This window comes from Megalobrama amblycephala, linkage group LG19 (assembly GCF_018812025.1).
Source record: "Megalobrama amblycephala isolate DHTTF-2021 linkage group LG19, ASM1881202v1, whole genome shotgun sequence".
Lineage (NCBI taxonomy): Eukaryota > Metazoa > Chordata > Actinopteri > Cypriniformes > Xenocyprididae > Megalobrama > Megalobrama amblycephala.
In genome coordinates this window covers 27,198,503-27,211,347 of record NC_063062.1, presented here as the reverse complement: position 1 = coordinate 27,211,347, position 12,845 = coordinate 27,198,503, and the positions used below count along the sequence as shown (strand labels likewise).

The 12,845-nt window shown below is 38.2% G+C and overlaps 1 protein-coding gene across 4 annotated transcripts in view; it reads left to right on the top strand.

The window, feature by feature from the left end:
• The first annotated feature begins 514 nt into the window (after positions 1–514).
• veph1 (ventricular zone expressed PH domain-containing 1) overlaps positions 515–12,845 on the top strand; it is a 149,277-nt gene continuing 136,946 nt past the window's right edge. For 2 of the 4 annotated variants that reach the window (XM_048168270.1, XM_048168269.1), the window contains exon 1: positions 529–730. The gene's annotated coding sequence lies outside the window, so the exon portion shown is untranslated. Of the gene's footprint in view, positions 731–12,845 lie in introns of all 4 variants that reach the window. The other 2 variants (XM_048168273.1, XM_048168272.1) reach the window with 2 other exon arrangements.

Here is a 12,845-nt window from a genome sequence, read left to right as displayed (position 1 = left end):
TTTTTATTTAAACAAAGTCCCTATAAGAGAAGTCATTTCACTCGGAGGTGGATCTTTGAAACAAGTCTCGGGCATTGAAGTGCAGCTCCTGTATCTTTGAATGGGGAAACATCAAATTCTCTAAAGCTGTTTGCCAAGCTTTTGATTACATTTCATATTTTTGAAATCACCAATGAAATCTGACAACAACTGTCTCATAAATTTTGTTTGTAAACACTCGAATCATGACCAAAAAAAAAATATTTTTCAGGCTGGATCAAGCTCATGCGCATGCGCAGTCCTAAGTGCGCGTCTTGTGTTTTTCGGAGGCGCACGTCTGACTTGTATTTCTTATTTATCTATATAAACAAAAATATTATTTATTTATTTTCATTAATTATTCATAAATTTAATTAAATGTATTTATTTAGTTAGTTTAATCTTATTTAATTTATTTATTTGTACATTTTTTAAACTGCTTTTCTCTAAACTTTTCCACGGACCCCCTAGCACCCCTTGTGGCACCCTTGGGCTCAGAAATGCACCTGTTGCTAAATGTAGCACCAGCTCTGACCACACGGTGGCGAAACGGCCACCTACAGCTCTCAAATGACTGGAAATAAAACTGCGTCCTGTGGGAGAAGTTGGTAGAAACAGCGAGCATCTCGCATTGGACTATCCAGAAATCCAACATTTCGCATTTTTGTTTTCATATGAGCTGCAAAGACACGGATTGGTGGACAGAAAAGGGGTGAGTGAGTGTATATTGAGAGCCTGCTTGTGCTAATATGATGCTTTTGGAAATGTGTTTTGACATCAGCTTGCCCCAGCAAAAGTTGATCAGGGGTCTGCGAGAAACACAACATCCATCTGCTTACAATAAAAGCTTTAATTACAAATACTTTAGATGCAGTGAATTAATGTATATCGATGTGTTCAAAGTTGGACTGATTAACTGTGGTGGTCGCGTCGCGTGCAAATGATCTTAATATGCTATTTTTTAGCAAATTAAAGTTGTTAGTCAGATATAGATTACACGTTTATTACAGCTTTAACAGTACATTTCGCGGTACACACTGTTGATGTCTAATTCTGCCTTCACGTGCTCTCGGAATGATCGTAAATACGAGTTTTCTAGGTTAAAATTGCACATGAACGCCCTCCCATGTCGAAACTTGAATGCGTTGAGCTCGTAATCACGACTTCAGAAGTGGGAATTATCACATTTCCGATAGCACGTGAAGGCATCATAATATGTAACGTTAACGGGGTCATTCCTCGTATTCGGTGCCTTTTGGCCATCATAAAATTTAGAAAATCAAGCTCTTTTTAAAAGAAATGTTTGTGTAATCATGATAGGATGATGTAAAACATTTGGAAATGTAGATCAAAAAATGTCCACCCTTTCAGAGACAAATGAACAAGTTTAAAATTCTTATGATACTAATTTATGGGCATACATGCGTGCATTTTCTTAGACAACTCATGTTCCTTTGTCCCTTTGAAAGCATATGAGTTTATAATTATCAGAAAATATATGTACAACATATGAATTGTACTTACTTTCTCACAAACTTTTTTTGTTTTCAGACACAAATCCCTAAAATGTTTTTTTTGTTCACTTTTTAAAGCACTACATTATTGACACTCCAATACATTTTCACTGAATTATTAGTAGGCCCTTTTTTTTCCTTAACAGAGTGGACAAAGTAATAACAGGGTAGACAAGTGGTATAAAAAATGTATGGATGGACAATTTCCGATCTCCCACATACAATCAGTTACAATATTGCCTTTGTTTGAACTGGATTTTGATAGGAAACAATCAGGACAGGATCTCACTCACTTGACCAAGTTGTTTTCCCTCCAAAGAAGTGATGACTGCTTTATGATATGATGTCATTTAAAGGTGCAATATGTAAGATTTTTTGCAAACTAGGCCAGTGTTATATATTTTGTTCACTTGAGTACTTACAATATCCCAAATGTTTGCAATTATTTGTAAATCATGAGAAAATTGCAATTTTTTAACCAAGGCTCCGGGACGTGTGAGGAGTCGCCTGTCAATTGCGTCAAACCCGCGTTACCCTCGGTTTCCGGTTTTATTTTGTAGAAACCATGGAAACACCAAAGACACTTTAATATTTACATGTTTTAATAGGCAAGGGAACAACTGTTTTGATATATTTATAGACAGAAAACGAATTATTGTTATATAGCTCAACATGTTTAGTCGAGTACCATGCTTTACCATGCCTCAGAGAAAAACGCTATTTTGTGAAGTAGCTAACATAGCATAATCAGATGCAGCTTTATTTTTAGTAACAGTAATACAGAATTTTCTCCAACATACAATATATTTTAAAATGAATTGCATGCCATTTATCAACACAAGCCATCCAGCATTTAATATGAAATTCTAAAATCGATCTATCTTACTGCAGTGTGCAACAGTGTCTCACAGCAGCCACCGAGCGAACGCACAGAGTAACGTTATAACATCATTTTCAGCACACTCAAATGTATCTAATATGATAAACAGAGCTGCGTTACCTCATTCTCATGACCGGAAAAGTGGAAGCGTCGCTGGCGACTGTGGCATAATTAAAGTTCTGCTCGTGAGGCATGTGTTGCGCAATCGCTCCAGCGCCTCGTTCAGCTCCCACAACACTCGGTCCTGCTCTGCTTCATACTACAGTAACGTTAATAATCACATCCATGAACATGATTTCTTCCCGAGTCATATCCTAAGTCTTTTCCACCGGCTGTGAGGTGGAGACCTCATGTCCCAAGATTCCACGCTCAAACTTGGCATCATCAAGCTACGCCTTTGTTTTGGATAGGCCTCTAGCGACCTCTAGCGGACAGAAAATATTACATATTGCACCTTTAACTTTTCTAGCTTTTTTTTGAAGGGAAAGTCAAAAATAATAGAGTGGACAATAACTTCAGGGGCATGCTAAAAACCTTTGTTATAACTGTTAAAATAAATGTAATAATTGAAAAAACTCTATACATTAGAGAAATTCATTACTTATATACCCAACAATGTACAAATTTTGGAATCGCATCTAGTAAGTGTTATGTTTATAATGAAAATGGAATACCCAAGCCTGGGGACATTTGTGATATGTGGTGCTTAAAAATGCTGTAAAATGTCTAAAATAATTTTTTTAAAAATCAACTTTAACATGCTTAGAGTTCAAATGGTACTATTTATGTCTAAGACAGCTTTAAAATGTATATTGTTCAGCATTTTAAGGCAGTAAGATCATGATCTTTACTGGGGACACAAAAGGCACCGAATCCCAGGAAAGATAAATAAAGCAGAATGTTGCAGTTGAATTGCAGTTGATGTTGTGAGGATTCAGTGGACTTTCCACTAATCATCACCGTATCAACAATTTGAGAACTAATAGTTATTATGAGTCTGGCTTTTTCAATGAATCGATTCAATCAGTTCACTAAACTGTTGCATTTCTCAAAAGAATTGTGAGAAACCACTGGCACACAAATTGGACTGAATCGAATCTTTGAATCGAACTGTTCAAAACAACACATTTTTCATTTGCACGTTTTTCAGCAGGATTCAGCCAGCGCTGTCAAGTTCATAGAAAGCGAGCAGACAAGCAGATGTAAGAGAAAGATATTTCTTAGATCATTTACAACTCCCGATCCAAACATAGTTGTTAATGTAATTAAAAGCTTGTCTCTTCACATAGACAGAGATATGTGACTTAACTTATTTGGAAGTCTTGAAGTCTTTCAAAAATGAAAATTTGATGTTTATCTGCTTATCCCCAGGGCATCCAAGATGTAGGTGACTTTGTTTCTTCAGTAGAACACAAATGATGATTTTTAACTCCAACCGTTGCCGTCTGTCAGCCGTATAATGTGGGTCAATGGAAACTTCTTTTATAAGAGTAAAAAAAACATGCACAGACAAATCCAAATTAAACCCTGCGGCTCATTACGACACATTGATGTCCTAAGACACGAAATGACCGGTTTGTGCGAGAAAACGAACAGTATTTATATCATTTTTTACCTCTATTACACCACTATGTCCAACTGCGTTCAACACACTTGCTTAGTGAGGTCTGATCGCGCTCTGACAACGGCAGTGATGTCTAGCACTCATTGAAGTATAAGTGCGAGACTTCACTTCCGTTGTCAGAGCACGTTCAGACCTCACACACCGGATGCTCAAGGCAGTTGGACATAGTGATGTATTAGAGGTAAAAAATGATAGAAATACTGTTTCAAACCGATCGTTTCTTGTCTTAGGACATCAGTGTGTCATCACGAGCCGCAGGGTTTAATTTGGATTTGTCTGTGCATGTTTTATTTACTCTTATAGTAGAAGTTTCCATTGACCCACATTATACGGCTGACAGGCGGCAACGGTTGGAGTTAAAAATCATCATTTGTGTTCTACTGAAGAAACAATGTCACCTACATCTTGGATGCCCTGGGGGTAAGCAGATAAACATCAAATTTTCATTTTTGGGTGAACTATCCCTTTAAAAGTCTTTAAGTGGCAGTGGTTTACAAAACATTGCCCGGAGACAGTTCATCTCCATTCGCTATTATTTGCTCGAAAATAGCCTTTAGAAGGCCATTGACATCCATGTTTTAGGCATGAGACAAAAAAAAGTTTCTATGGCTATTAGTATTTTAACCAACGTGATTTCGCATTGTTTACCCAGAATGATAAATAAGCGTATTACATGGCTACTCACCAAATAAATATCTGGACAGGAAATATGGATTTGAAAAAATGATTTTGAAAAAATTTTAAAATGTAACAGTATTATTAATACTGAATAAATACTGAGGTAATTTTCACTAGAATAAATAATTGAAATGCTAGATGGTGGCAGCTGCTTTTGTATAAAATGTTTTTTTCTCCCCAAATGCTGAAACAAATAGTCCTAACCATCATGCATATGAAATGAGAGATTGAGTCCATGGTGTGATACAAGACATGAAGGTATATCAGACTGATATAGCATTGCCATGGTCGATGGTGAATATTAGGATGTATCTGACCGCTGGATGGTGTGATTGACCAGTCAGAAACAAGTATTCCATTGAGACTGTAATAATTTAGTGTTTACACGACGACAATGTTGTCAAAAGGTAGTCAATAGTTGGCGATGTCACTTTGTAAAGAAACACTATGAGCCTATAGAGGGTATGCATCGACGTCACTTTACCGCTGGAACGCGCTCCCTCAGCTGGACTGAGTGGTAAAAGAACCTGCTGCATGACTGGATTTAATAGGGGAAACTGCGAAAATGCGAGTAAAACAACGATTACACTAAAGGTTGGGCTCGAAAGTGTTTCTTACAACTTGTCAAATAAACCTAATCCATGGATATTGACATGCAGCCAGGAGTCGTGTTTCCTGACCTTTATATGTGCCTGATTTCGACGCCGGGGAAATTCATAAAGCAAATCTGCCTGTGAATATTTTATATAATTACAATATAGGTAGGTTTAAATCCGAGTAATCACTTACAGTGGGTACGGAAAGTATTCAGACCCCCTTAAATTTTTCACTCTTTGTTATATTGTAGCCATTTGCTAAAATCATTTAAGTTCATTTTTTTCCTCATTAATGTACACACAGCACCCCATATTGACAGAAAAACACAGAATTGTTGACATTTTTGCAGATTTATTAAAAAAGAAAAACTGAAATATCACATGGTCCTAAGTATTCAGACCCTTTGCTCAGTATTTAGTAGAAGCACCCTTTTGATCTAATACAGCCATGAGTCTTTTTGGGAAAGATGCAACAAGTTTTTCACACCTGGATTTGGGGATCCTCTGCCATTCCTCCTTGCAGATCCTCTCCAGTTCTGTCTGGATGGTAAACGTTGGTGGACAGCCATTTTTAGGTTTCTCCAGAGATGCTCAATTGGGTTTAAGTCAGGGCTCTGGCTGGGCCATTCAAGAGCAGTCACAGAGTTGTTGTGAAGCCACTCCTTTGTTATTTTAGCTGTATGCTTAAGGTCATTGTCCTGTTGGAAGGTAAACCTTCGGCCCAGTCTGAGGTCCTGAGCACTCTGGAGAAGGTTTTCGTCCAGGATATCCCTGTACTTGGCCGCATTCATCTTTCCCTTGATTGCAACCAGTCGTCCTGTCCCTGCAGCTGAAAAACACCCCCACAGCATGATGCTGCCACCGCCATGCTTCACTGTTGGGACTGTATTGGACAGGTGATGAGCAGTGCCTGGTTTTCTCCACACATACCGCTTAGAATTAAGGCCAAAAAGTTCTATCTCGGTCTCATCAGACCAGAGAATCTTATTTCTCGCCATCTTAGAGTCCTTCAGGTGTTTTTTAGCAAACTCCATACGGGCTTTCATGTGTCTTGCACTGAGGAGAGGCTTCCGTCGGGCCACTCTGCCATAAAGCCCCGACTGGTGGAGGGCTGCAGTGATGGTTGACTTTCTACAACTTTCTCCCATCTCCCGACTGCATCTCTGGAGCTCAGCCACAGTGATCTTTGGGTTCTTCTTTACATCTCTCACCAAGGCTCTTCTCCCTCGATAGCTCAGTTTGGCCGGAAGGCCAGCTCTAGGAAGGGTTCTGGTAGTCCCAGACGTCTTCCATTTAAGGATTATGGAGGCCACTGTGCTCTTAGGAACCTTAAGTGCAGCAGAATTTTTTTTTGTAACCTTGGCCAGATCTGTGCCTTGCCACAATTCTGTCTCTGAGCTCTTCAGGCAGTTCCTTTGACCTCATGACTCTCATTTGCTCTGACATGCACTGTGAGCTGTAAGGTCTTATATAGACAGGTGTGTGGCTTTCCTAATCAAGTCCAATCAGTATAATCAAACACAGCTGGACTCAAATGAAGGTGTAGAACCATCTCAAGGATGATCAGAAGAAATGGACAGCACCTGAGTTAAATATATGAGTGTCACAGCAAAGGGTCTAAATACTTAGGACCATGTGATATTTCAGTTTTTCCTTTTTAATAAATCTGCAAAAATGTCAACAATTCTGTGTTTTTCTGTCAATATGGGGTGCTGTGTGTACATTAATGAGGGAAAAAATGAACTTAAATGATTTTAGCAAATGGCTGCAATATAACAAAGAGTGAAAAATTTAAGGAGGTCTGAATACTTTCCGTACCCACTGTATATCAGTGTTATATATATATATATCGTCATATTGTCCAGCCCTAAAACTTGTATATTTTTTAGTCAGTTTTTATTTAAAAACACACAATTATGCAGAATATAAGATGGTAAATACTTAATTGATGAGTTGTCAACACAATATATAACAATACAATATATAGGGTATGATTTTACCTCAAAATCCAACAATTTGGCACAAAATGATAACTGCAAATCCATGTTTCTCTGCTGGAGTCCAGCTGTTTCTGTGAATTGCAGTGATCCATTTGCTTCTTTTTTCTGTAGCTTTCGCAGTTTTTAAATATATGCCTCAGGTTTTGTGTCAAAGCTATTTGTACAGTCAATCACAAAACTCTTTCCCGTTTTGGATGTGTTTTGTGTGTTTTTTGCCACATTCACGCTGAAAACCAATGCTGCCGCTCAGTGTTTGTGCCACTCAGTGGGCGTAACCACAGTCTTAACGGTCGACGGTGACGTCACGTGCATACCCTCTATAGACTGAACACGTAATACACATGCGCATGACGTCACCGTTTTCACAAATTCGCATTTGTGTAGTTTACACGGAGACGATAACTGTATTGTTTTCAAAAACTTTTACTTTGAATCCCCTTTGCAAAAGTTTGTCACTTTCCCGAAATACGACCCACAGGAGTGTTTACTAAAGTTGCGCACCTTGACAACAGGACACTTTCATTTTAATGCATCGTTCCCTTTTATCTGCATCATATTTCGGTTTCACGTAGCTAAAATCGTAGAGCATTGCAATATATAACAATATGCAATCATGTGATCATAGTGGGTTCGATCCCAGGGAACGCTTATGCTCATAAAGTGTATTTCCACTATAAATCACTAAGGGTAGGTTTAGGGGTGGGGTGTATGTGGTCGTTAATAAAAAAAAAGAGTTTTGCTAAATGGAAATTGGACAAATGGTGTAAAAATTCCACACATTGCATTTAAATGACCACGCATTTTGATTGGTAACGACATTTCGTCATTTCATGACGACAGACGTAACACAACACCAGGGCTCTCAAGTTTTGAACTGAGTTCAGAGTGAGATTTCGGCGGCGGCGGCAGCGAAGGGGTTCTGATATGAAAAATGACACAAATTCGTACAAATAAAAAAATATTTATTTAATTCAGCATTTTAGTGTGTATGTGAGTGAGTGAGTGAATGTGAGAGATAGTGAGATAATGGTAATATAATCATACACATTATACTGTTGTTTTTCCTCAACATTATAATGTGAAACAATATAAACATGGTAACCATATTCCGACTCTAGTGTACCTTATATATGTACGTTACGTTCTGCACCATAACTGACGTGCTCTGCTTTACTAGTGTTTTTTCTGATCGCAGCTTGAGCTTATAATAGCTACTTTTGTTTTGATTTTTGGCCCTCTAGCGGTTAATAAACAGAACTGCATGCGTCTTGCGGAGGAACATTGTAGCCGGAGCTACTTTTCTCCGTGTATGTCTATGGCGAGTCACGCAGTTACTGTGGTACTCTGCGGCGAGTCCTACCAGTCCGGTCTGAAATAGTCCGAATATAAACACTTATTATAAGTGTACCATAATGATTCAGGATAAGACAAAACACGGTTTGGAAAATGGATGTTGTATATTCTCATTATATAATTTTTTGTACATTTTTAACGCACAAAAAAGTTGCGGACTGCAGCTTTAAATACACGAATATTCGTTTTTTTTATTAGCCCAAATATTCAAATACAATATTTTGGAAAAATGCCCATCCCTACTAGCTAGGCAAGTTCACGTAAAGTACTCTGGACAAACTGTTAACTAACCTACCAGCTGCCTGGACACAAATATTCCCCAGCAATTTGATGAGATGACTTACTGTACTCATAGGATATGGTCCCACATCAATCACGATCAGTCTGTAGCCAGATGTGAATCAATGTGACTGACAGGTGTCCTCCTCTGTAGCTAACTACTTCAGCGAGCATCTGAATCAGTGAGCGAGCCCGTGAATCACAGAATGTGTCGTTGGAATCAGAACGTAAACGTTGGAATATCTAAATCTTACCCGGATACAGCAATTCTATTTTCTGATTGGCTGTTCGGTAGCTATATTTTTTATTAGATTAACTGGTGCGTGGCAGGGCCTTCTGAACTCTATGGGGAACTCGCTTGATTCCTCTAATAGCGGCGCAACTTGTTGTGCGTTATCCTGGAGATTTCTCTGCGTGAGAAATACAAGGTGTGGCGTGTGAGCGTGTGAACGGGTTGAAATGCGTGTGTCTCACGCCCAATGCGTGAGACTTGAGAGCCCTGCAACACTGTCATTATTTTTACGCCAGCTAGAGGGCGCATGACTTTAAAACGTAAATATTGGTCATAATAAGTTGCTTGAAAAACGACCTATAGCGTCGTTTTTTTTGGAGGACAGTCTCCCAAAAACACATAAAAAGTTTTTAGTTGAAATCGATGTTGTGTAAACGGCCTCTTATTTTTAAATAGTTTAGTTCCTTCCACAACTTTGTAGTCTGTACATGGCCTGTGTGAATCTTGTGTTGAGGGCATAGTTGTTGGTCGTTTGAACGTTATGTTGAATGTTTTGTTTAGTCTTGTTATTTGCCAATGTTATTTTTCATTCTTCGCTAAAGAAGTAGTTTGATATACCTTTTACCAAAATACTATCCTGGCACCACCCACGTTGGATTTAGATAAATATGTAAATATGTGCTGCACACTTTCCTCAAAAACAGACATCAATATTTAACTGCAGTGGTCTTGAGATGTGCGTGTTTGGTTGGAATTCCACATTTTTCCATCTGTTCTCCTGCCAAAGCTGGAAATGGTCTATTTAGCCATGGGTGCTCTATGGATGTGTGTGAAGGAATGAGAGAAAGGCCATTGCGAAGAGAGTTTTATCTACATCATGTGCAGTATATGAGTTGCTGACAGCTTCCAAGCATTGTTCGTGTCATAAACTCCTTCACAGCAGCTGCAGTACTGAAAGCCATAAATAATGCAAAATCTATGCTAGCTGTTAATGCTCATTCCTTCTTGAGCATATTTAGCAAATTATGATGTTCTTCTTTTTTGTGGAGTTCCTGTGTAGCGCATGTCTTCCTGACACTTTTCTGCAGCATCTGCATAATAAGATAATGTGAATCCAAACATTGCGCTCATGCCAGTGTCTGTGACCCACTTTGCAACAAAAATGCGAGAAAGGGTAAAACTCACAAAATCAACATGTGCCTGTTCATTTTTCACAGAAATAAGAAATTATATTTTGATAAATACAATAAAGCCTATTTTTTCACGATAAGTAAGGGTGCGCCAAATTCGATCGATCAGCCATTATCAGCTGATAAAGTTTGATGGGTGGGCATTTTATATAGTTTAGGGCTGTCAAACTATTAATCATGATTCATCGCATCCAAAATAAAAGTATGTGTTTACATAATATGTCTGTGTACTGTGTATAATTATTATATATATATATATATATATATATATATATATATATGTATATATATATATAATATTTAGATTTATTTTTAGTGTTTTGTCTTTATTATGATAGGACAGTGATTAGACAGGAAGCAAAGTGGGAGAGAGAGAGGGGGACGAGATCGGGAAAGGACCACAAGCCGGGACTCGAACTCGGGTCGCCCGAAGCGCATTGGCGCTACATGTACATCACAGTATTATACATACATGTATATATTTAAGAAATAATTGCATATATATATATATATATAATATATATATATATATAACAATTTTAAATATATACAGTTCTCAGCATAAATGGGTACACCCCCTTTGAAAAGTAACATTTTAAATAATATCGTAATGAACAAAAAAAATACATTTCCAAAATGTTGACAAGACTAAGTTTAATATAACATCTGTTTTACTTATAACATGAAAGTAAGGTTAATAATATAACTTAGAGAACACATTTTTCAGTTTAACTCAAATTGGGGTGATGCAAAATGCATGGAATGAACAAGTTGGCAACATTTTGCAACATCTATCTTTGTCTATTCTTCAAGAATGACCTCTTTTAGAGACTGGATGCTGGATGGAGAGTGATGCTCAACTTGTCTCTTCAGATTTTCCCATAGGTGTTCGACTGGGTTCAGATCAGGAGCCACTGAATCACTTTCACCCTGTTCTTCTTCAGAAATCCAACAGTGGCCTTAGATGTGTGTTTAGGATCATTGTCATGTTGGAAAAGTGCATGATGACCAAGGGCACGGAGTTATGGTAGCATCTTCCCTTTCAGTATAGAGCAGTACATCTGTGAATTCATGCATCACCAGCAGCACTCATGCAGCCCCACATAAGGACACTGCCACCACCATGTTTCACTGTAGGCTCCATGCATTTTTCTTTGTATTCTTCACCTTTGCGACGCCATACAGTTTTGAAGCCATCAGTTCCAAAAACATTTATCTTGGTCTCATCACTCTGGAGTTTAGAGTCCCAGTAGTCTTCATCTTTGTCAGCATGGGCCCTGGCACACTCTAGGCAGGCTTTTTTGTGCCTTGGCTTTAGGAGAGGCTTCTTTCGTGGATGGCACCCATGCATGCCATTCCTCTGAAGTGTACACCGTATCGTGTCATGGGAAATAGTCACCCCAGTTTGGCAATCTACTTCTTTAGATAACTGCATGCCGATTTTCTTCCACCCTTCTCATCAGAAGACTCTCCTGTCGAGGTGTTAACTTCGTGGATGACCTGGACATTTCTGTTCCATCTTTTTTAAATTTTTGTACCACTTTTGCTACAGTATTCTGACTGAAAAGTAAAGCTTTGCTGATCTTCTTGTAGCCTTCACCTTTCTGGTATAAAGAAATTCTTTTCTTTCTCAGGTCTTGTGACATTTCTCTTCCATGTGGTGCCATTGCTGTTCATTGAGATATTATTTAAAATGTTACTTTTCAAAGGGGGTGTACTTCATTTACTCTGAGCACTGTACATGCAACAGCAATGGCTTCTTATTCGCTCTCACTGACTTAAAAGCATCAAAGCTTCCCAAAAATGCATGCTGCTACACAACACAATACATAGGCCTATATTATAGCCTAGGCCTACATGGTTTTGTAAGCTCACCATAAACTACAAAAATACATACATATTCTGTGACAGCTATAAATTATTGCACAAATAAATACAAATAAATGCCGTTCCCATTTATACTCTGCAGCGAAAATATAAATTATTGCGCTGTTGCACCTTTTAATAACTTTTGAGGCTTATTTTACAGCGTTTTTTTTTTTTATAAGCCGCTTGATCGGTTATAGGGCCATAAATACCGGTTACACTCAAAGTGAGGATGAATCGCGTTGTCGAAGACTCAGGATCTATTGATGAGAATTTATGCTATGCAGAATCTCTCACAAAGTAAAAACAAACTTTTGTCGCATTAATGTATCTCTCACTTACTGTATGTGATTTCACTGTTTGAAGTGCCTGTCACAGGGAAATCAACGCGTGCTGTTGTGAATAGTTAAAGGGTTAGTTCACCCAAAAATGAAAATTCTGTCATTAATTACTCACCCTCATGTCGTTCCACACCCATCTTCGTTCATCTTCAGAAAACACAAATTAAGATATTTTTGATAAAATCCGAGAGCTCTCTGACTCCTCCATACACAGCAATTTAATTACCACTGTCAAGGCCCAGAAAGGAAGTAAAGACATTGTTAAAATATTCCA